We start from the raw sequence: 7,451 nt of genomic DNA, 5'->3' as shown, positions 1-7,451 counted from the left end.
TAGTTTCACTCACAACAATATCCCCCTCAACTTAAAGATGCTGCTGGGGCTAAAGGAGACTCCACCAGTAGTGAGAAGAGCAGCAGGAGTGTCGGTGATGCTGGCTCCTCTTCCTGCTGCAAAATACACACACTGTAATTATGAGGAGAGTTGCAAAAGAAAGGTTACAAGTCACAACTTTTCATATGTTCATCACACTTATAGACGGTTCAGACTTTCCAACCAATTACAAGAAGTTGAGACATATCACCCATTAAACAATAGAAGAATAAAAAGAACCAGTGCATATTACAGTTTGAGTAGCACAGCTTATTTATTACATAATAACCCAAATCAAAAGGCATTTCACTCCTTTTAAAGTCCTGAGATAAATGTGAAGCCACCAAAGCTCAGACTATTCTTGCATTCTTTCTTAACCTATGATAACTATTGTGATCAATATTTTCATTATTTACTGTTCTTTCTGTTGGGTTTCTACATTATCTCTTCTGTGTTAAAGCATACAGAAGTTACAGAGCTGTACATGTATTTCATTTCCAGAACAAAGTCTTTGTACTGGAAAAGACTTTGTACTGTACGGCGGCAGCGTCTGCATCTTTGCAAACAACAGACATTAAGACTGTAGAAAAACACTGTTTAACTGACTTAGCACTGCTGATGGTGAAGTGCAGAACCTTTTATCTGCAGAGAGAGTTCAGCGCTGCGTTTATCCTGGCTGTTTAAATTCCGCCACGCATGAACTTGGAGATGCTGCTGGGGCTGCTGCATGACACAATCAGCAAACAAGAGACCGCACACCCAGACGGCATGTTCACTGCCGATTTAACCACAGCAACCTGAGGACTGTCCTCCCCAAACACAAGCCTGTGAGCTTTCAGACGAGGGAGAACAACATTCTTGACCAAGTCCACAGCAACGTGAGGGGTGGCAACAAGGATGTGGCTCGGCCGCACTTCAGACAGTCCGACTAAATCTCTGTGTTCCTCTCTGTGTGACAACAATCTTTCCTTGAATACAGACAGGATTAAGGAAATTATGTTGATCTGAGGAGGCAGGAGCCCCACACACACACACACACACACACACACACACACACACACACACACACACACACACACACACACACACACACACACACACACACACACACACACACACACACACCTCTACATATGTGAGACAGAGGTGGAGAGGATAAAAACCTTCAAATTCCTCTGCGTTCACATCAGTGACAGAAAGGCTCTCCAGAGTGTGATCAAGACTGCACAGTCCATTTCCGGAGCAGCCGTCCCCTCACTGCAGGACATCTACAGGACCAGGGTCATCAGGAGGGCCCACAGCATTATCAGGGACAGTACACACCCTTTACACAGCCTCTTCATGCTCCTACCATCGGGCCCACACTACAGGAGCGTGAAGTCCAGGACAGCCAGACTGACAAACAGTTTTTATCCACAAGCCGTCAGGCTTGTAAACACCTCCTGACATGCACCCATTAATACAAGCCCACTACATATAATCACTGCTACTGTTCTACAAATACTGTTTACTTTTGTACTTGCACAATGAACTTTCCACATACACAACTTACATATGCATCTATACTCTATAGTGTACTGTACGCTTTAACTTTCTTTACTTAGTGTTTTTCTTTTACTTAGCATTACTTTTTTTACTTATTTACTGTATATATTTTTATTATATTTCTATTTCTCTCTTTATTTTGATATTTATGAGATTATGTCAGTAAATGGAGGAACTGCAAAGTAAGAATTTCATGGTACAGTTTCATTGCTTGTTTCTGCTGTGCACATGATGATAAACTCTTGAATCTTGAATTGTGATTGTGTTTGCACAGGTACTTGCCAAAGGAAAGTGTGAGCTCCACTCAAATATTAGCTGTGGCTTTATTGTTGTGGGGGTAACTTCCTTTAGCCCGGTTCCAAACTTCAGCACATCCTGAAGAGAAGGGCCTGCAACTGTTTCTAAAAAAACAAAAACAAAAACAAACAAACAAACAAACAAAAAAAAATAGATATTGAACTACATCCCTACTACATTTGTGAAAGTGTTTACATCATATACAGACAGTATCTTTAATTTCACTTTTTAAGATGTGTCATGCCGACTGTGTCCTCACTGATAGTAAATGAGGCACATCTGATACGTTTCCAGCTAAGACAATAGGTGGCTATTCACTGCTTATTCAAGGAAAGAACAAAAACCTGTCAAACACAGTCCTTCAAAGACTAGAATTAAGGGCCCCTGGCACAGTCTGTTTCAACTATAGATCAATGTCAGATACATGCACATTAGACAAACTGGTAAAAGAATAATTTAATCAACTTTAGATGTACAAATTAAGAGATCAACTCAAATATACTCTAAATAAATGTAATACCTCTGAATGGAGAAATGGTTGCAGTAGATGAAATACCACTGAATGTAATCCTGTATGACTTTCTTCTAGTCATCCAGTGTCTTAATGAAGTGTAAGCATCCCGCTGTCTGGAGCATGCTGGAGTGTTTATCTGTGCATCTCTGTAGTTCACTCACAGATGTTTCACTGAATATCTAGATAATAAAGATTATGTACTAATGTAAAAGACACATATTGCCCCATTTCTATATTTGCCTGAACAGAACTGATAAGACAATATTGCTCTTACAATTATCCTTAATATTATCTTAAAGATTTAATCAGACCCTGTATTCATAAAGCTTCTCCAAGTAGGAGCGGTTATTGTCACTAAGATCACTGCAAATGAGACAGAAATCTGATCTTAGATCATCACATATACTCTGAAGCTTTATGAATATGGGTCTAGATTTAATAAACCTTAAACATCAGTCAAACTGATTTTACTGGACGACAAATATTCTCATCGTATGAAATGTTACATTACCTCAAGGAGAGAATTCCACACTTCTTCATCTGGTATGTCTTCGAAAGGAGCCTCAATGGACTTCACTTTACCTACAAGGTCGTGGAAGAGATTTGAGAAAGACACAGATGCCCTGAACCACAGAGAATGTTACCAGCATGTCATAGGATGGGTTGTATGTAGATCTCTTAAATCCTCGTATGGCTCCATCCCACACATTTGCTCTGTTAATGTTGAATCTGCTGCAGGACTCTTTATCTATCTTCAGAGACAGATTGGACACTACATCTGAAGCGGTCAGCCCTTACTGTAAATTAACCAGACATACAGAAAATAAGGTTTATGCATGTTTTCACCATGGTCCAAAAATAAAAGTAGAGATTTGACACTTACTAAGTGGACAAACCAGGAAAACCCAACATTAAATTGTTAGTTATAGACAGCAATTCCAATTCATTTTGTATACTGGCCTGATACTCACAATAACTCTGATCTGAATAAACATGGCAACACAGTACTGTATGTATGTATGTATGTATGCATTTGTGTGTGTGTTTTCAGTACATGTTCACTGTCCAAAGAATGCAATTAATTGATTTAGCATTTGGAGCAAGAACTGACTTTCTGCATCACTACATTTTCACCCAGTGTAAAGACTGATTAAGCTGCATAAACATTAGAACTGACCCAAATGGAGATACACTTTTTTGGACAGCAATAACATAAGCTTGTGTGTGTGTGTGTGTGTGTGTGTGTGTGTGTCAGTCATCTTAAACCACAATTACCTGTCTCCCACTTCTGATTCCACAATTGCCTCAGATTCTGAACTACATTGGTGTATTCACTGTGAAGAGAGTGAACAATGTCCTTATGTCAGACGTCTTGGGCTCTAGCAGTGCTCTGTTACATAGAAAGCAAAGAGCATTACAACATAAACTACATCAATAATAAAGAGGAAATGATCTGTGATGTAGTATTGCTGAAATAATAATGCATTCTTCTTGGCTTGTGGATCGGGATGTTGGAGCTGATCTGAAATATAAAAATGGTTTGATTTTCATTAATAAAAATGTTTACTGTTAAGGGTCACTACTAGGTTACGGTACAATGCAGTTAGATCAGGCAAAGTGAAGCATGAACAGATTCCCATTAATATGTAAGATAACCTAACAGAGAGAAGCAGAGTTCACTGTTAGGAGTTTAACTCACCCGTCTCCACTTTGTGGTGAACTGCTTTCAGGATCTGTCCAAATCTAATGTACAACAGCAGATTGCAGACATGGCCATAAGAATCAGCTCCCATGACTGACACATTGGACAAAGTTGTTTTAGAAGACTTTAAACCCTGAAAACCTCAAAACCCCCAATCTAAACATTACCCTAACAAGACTAAATGAAGATCTAGCGTACATGGCCTTCTAGTTCAGTACCTATACTCCTAGAATACTCAGCATACTGGAACAACACTATATGACTCCTCAAACACCTAAGAGGCATTTCCCTCTCACTGCTCTGAATGGATGTTCTGCCTTGTTCACGACTCCAACCAAGCAAAATCCATCATCATCTGAAACCAATCCTTCCCTGTAAATACAGACAGCTACTGTGATTGAAGCTGTGAGCTCTACAGTCTGTCTGCAAGCTTGTGCAGCCTAGAAACATTAGCTAACAGCTCCTCCTCCTAGAACTGCAGGAGCGCAGAACTAAACAATCTGGAGCTGTTCTTTTCTTCTGAAATATTGTCTCACTAAAAAGTCCAGAAAAAAGCAGCTTCTAGCTGAAACATTTGCTCTGTTGAATGAAATAAATAGATCTGGGCTGGACATGGCTGACCTGGCCTAGAACTGGCCTAGAACTGGCCTAGAATAACTCTAGTGATCAAATCTCCCCAAACTTACTTCTCATTAGAGACGCTGCTGCGGCTCGGCAGGGCTCTGCTTCCAGATGGCGTCTCCGTATCTGATCCCACATCCTTTAAGTGTCCTCCGGAAACGCTCCCGTTGTGTTGGGAAGGGTTTTGCAGCGCGTTTGTGAGCTTGCACTTGTTTAGTGAATCTGCGGCGCGTTTGTTAAATGTAGAGCCATGTTGTCGTTTTGATGAAGGGCTTTCTGCTTCTGCTGCGCGTTTGTGAATCTGCAGCGCGGTGGCTCTTCTCGGCCACCGTACTTTATATTAGGGCTGGACAGAACGAGGCTTTTTAACCCAGTTGAAGACAAAGTGGTTGGAGGCTTGACAGCTCTACTGCGCCACCTGCTGTTCTAATAAAACACTACACCTCCATCGCCTGATTCTGATTTCCCCTCCAAATAAAAGTCAGCTTGTAAAATCCTAAAGTCCAGCAGAAAGAGTTCACTATGGAAAATGATTGTAGGGCATTATGAGGAAAACGTCAGGTTAAACTGCTTAGAGAGGCTTTTTACTATCAGCCTTAGTGTTTTCTTACAACTACTGTTGATTCACTCATTTTACTGAAAACTCGGAGCAGGAAAAAGCTGTGAGTTTCTGATCATATGCTGATAGTGTCTATCTTCAGACTAGTGTGTCTGATAAACACAGTTTTACTGTCACTTTTAATATCATCTTAATCAGGACACATGAATCTAGAAGAAAAGTGGCCTTATGAAGGAAAACACATCAGAATCAGTGGATTTCTGACATTTTGTCCAAAATCTCTACAGTCAAACTAGTGTTGTATGAAAATAACAGCTGGAAAAAATCAATATTTTAAGATTTTAAAACACAGACTTTTGAATCACTGTTATCAGAGTATTTTAAATATCTTTGTAAAAATATACAATGCATTCAGAAAGTATTTCACTTGTTTTTAAATGTTATGTTGAGATCATGTGCTAAAATAAAATAAAATAAAAAATCCCATCATTCTGCATCAATACTCCATAATGAGAAAGTGAAAACAGAATTTTAAAATTTATTAAAATGAAAAACTTTCACATGGAAATTCAGACCCTTTGCTATGACACTTAAAATGTAGCTCTGGGGGTCTCCCATGTGTCTTGATCATTTTTGAGATGTTTCTACACCTTGATTGGAGTCCAGCTCTGGTAAGTTTATTGGACGTGGTTAAAGACACACACCTGTCTACATAAGGTCTCACAGCTGACATGAGGAGGAAGGAGCTGCCTGTAGAGATCAGAGACAGGACTGTGTGGAGGCACAGATCTGGAGAAGGCTACAAAAAAAATCTGCTGTCAAAAATCTCTGTAGAGACCTGAAAATGGCTGTCCACCAACGCCCCCATCCAACATTACGGAGAGGATCTGCAGAGAAGAAAGGCAGAAAATCCCCAAATCCAGGTGAGCAAACCTTGTGGCATCAAACCCAAGAAGACTGGAGGCTGTAATCACTGCCAAAGCTGCTTCAACTAAGAACCAAGTAAAGTGTCTTAATACTTATGTCAATTTTAGTTTTTCCTTTTCAATAAATTAACAAAAAAAATCTAAAACTGTGTTTTACTTTGTCATTATGGGATAAACATGGTGCCAGTGTCTGAAAGCTGAATATTTTCCTTCATAAGGCCACTTTTATTAAAGATTTATGTGTCCTGTGTCAGATTTCTCCTTTATATCTGTTAATACTTACAGTTATTAATTTAAGTTACTTTAATAAGCTGTTAAATTGTTGTAAACTCTTTTCTTAAACTAGTTGATCATTTTTATTTTAGAGAGTCAGAAAGTCTTTTTATTCAGGTTTAGGAGGGACTTTTATTTTGACAGAAGTTCGTTCGCTACTCCTCCACCACCACAGCCGGTTTTCTCCTCTGCTGACTGGTTGGAGGTCCTCGGCTCTTCAGCTGCTCCGGCAGCGAGGACAGCTCCTCAGGGCGGTGTTCTCACTGCTGGAGGTTCTTCTATAAAACACTGAAAAGTATCGGAGCCCAAAGAGGATATGTAGTTTTACCATCAGTCGTTGTATATGTACTCAATTTCCCAGACTCCTCTGCTTGCTCATGTAACCACTCCGGCCAATCAGGACAAAGCCAGATCAGCTGAGTTTTAGAACGTGTCCCTGAAGCTCATCAGCTCAGCTACTTCACCTTCCCCTGTTTGTCTCCTGTGTGCTTGTTTGCTCCGTTTTGCTTTGTGTTCTGATCTTTTTATGTTTGGACTCTTTTGCTCAGTTTTGTCTGTCTTTTATTCCGGACCTCTGCCTGAGCACTTGGTGCTCACTAGTTGATTGAGGTGCTGATTCAGGTGTAGTTTCAGGCCAGCTAGAAGTGTGAATTGCAGAGGAGGAGCCAAGTGTCTCCAATCTTGATAAATTAGGTGTGGAGCCACTCAGAAATCAGTGTGCTTGCTTTTTTACTTGGGGTCATCTTTAGCTTGTAAGGTAGGCTGTTTTTAAATATACTTCTAACTAGATTCTGCTAACACTCTTGTCTTAAGGTTAACATAGAAGCTTGGTGCTCACTAGCTGATTGAGGTGCTCTTGGTAAAGTGAGATCCTCCCATGGATTCTCTTACCACTAGTACTCTCTTCTGGCTGGTCTTCCTCTGCGCACCATCAGGCCCCTGCAACTCATCCAGAATGCAGCGGCACGGGTCGTC

The 7,451-nt window shown here is 40.2% G+C and overlaps 1 long non-coding RNA gene across 1 annotated transcript; it reads right to left on the bottom strand.

Moving 5' to 3' along the window:
• Positions 1 to 202: 202 nt before the first annotated feature.
• On the bottom strand, positions 203 to 3,906 carry LOC140560717 (uncharacterized). Its single transcript, XR_011979991.1, has 4 exons — positions 3,671 to 3,906; positions 2,907 to 3,192; positions 2,402 to 2,574; positions 203 to 1,985 (listed from the first exon to the last, which is right to left on the bottom strand). It is a non-coding gene; the product is annotated as an uncharacterized lncRNA (long non-coding RNA).
• Positions 3,907 to 7,451: the final 3,545 nt, after the last annotated feature.

The sequence above is a fragment of the Salminus brasiliensis genome, chromosome 8 (assembly GCF_030463535.1).
Source record: "Salminus brasiliensis chromosome 8, fSalBra1.hap2, whole genome shotgun sequence".
In the NCBI taxonomy this organism is placed as follows: Eukaryota; Metazoa; Chordata; class Actinopteri; order Characiformes; family Bryconidae; genus Salminus; species Salminus brasiliensis.
This window is presented reverse-complemented; position numbering and strand designations above follow the sequence as displayed.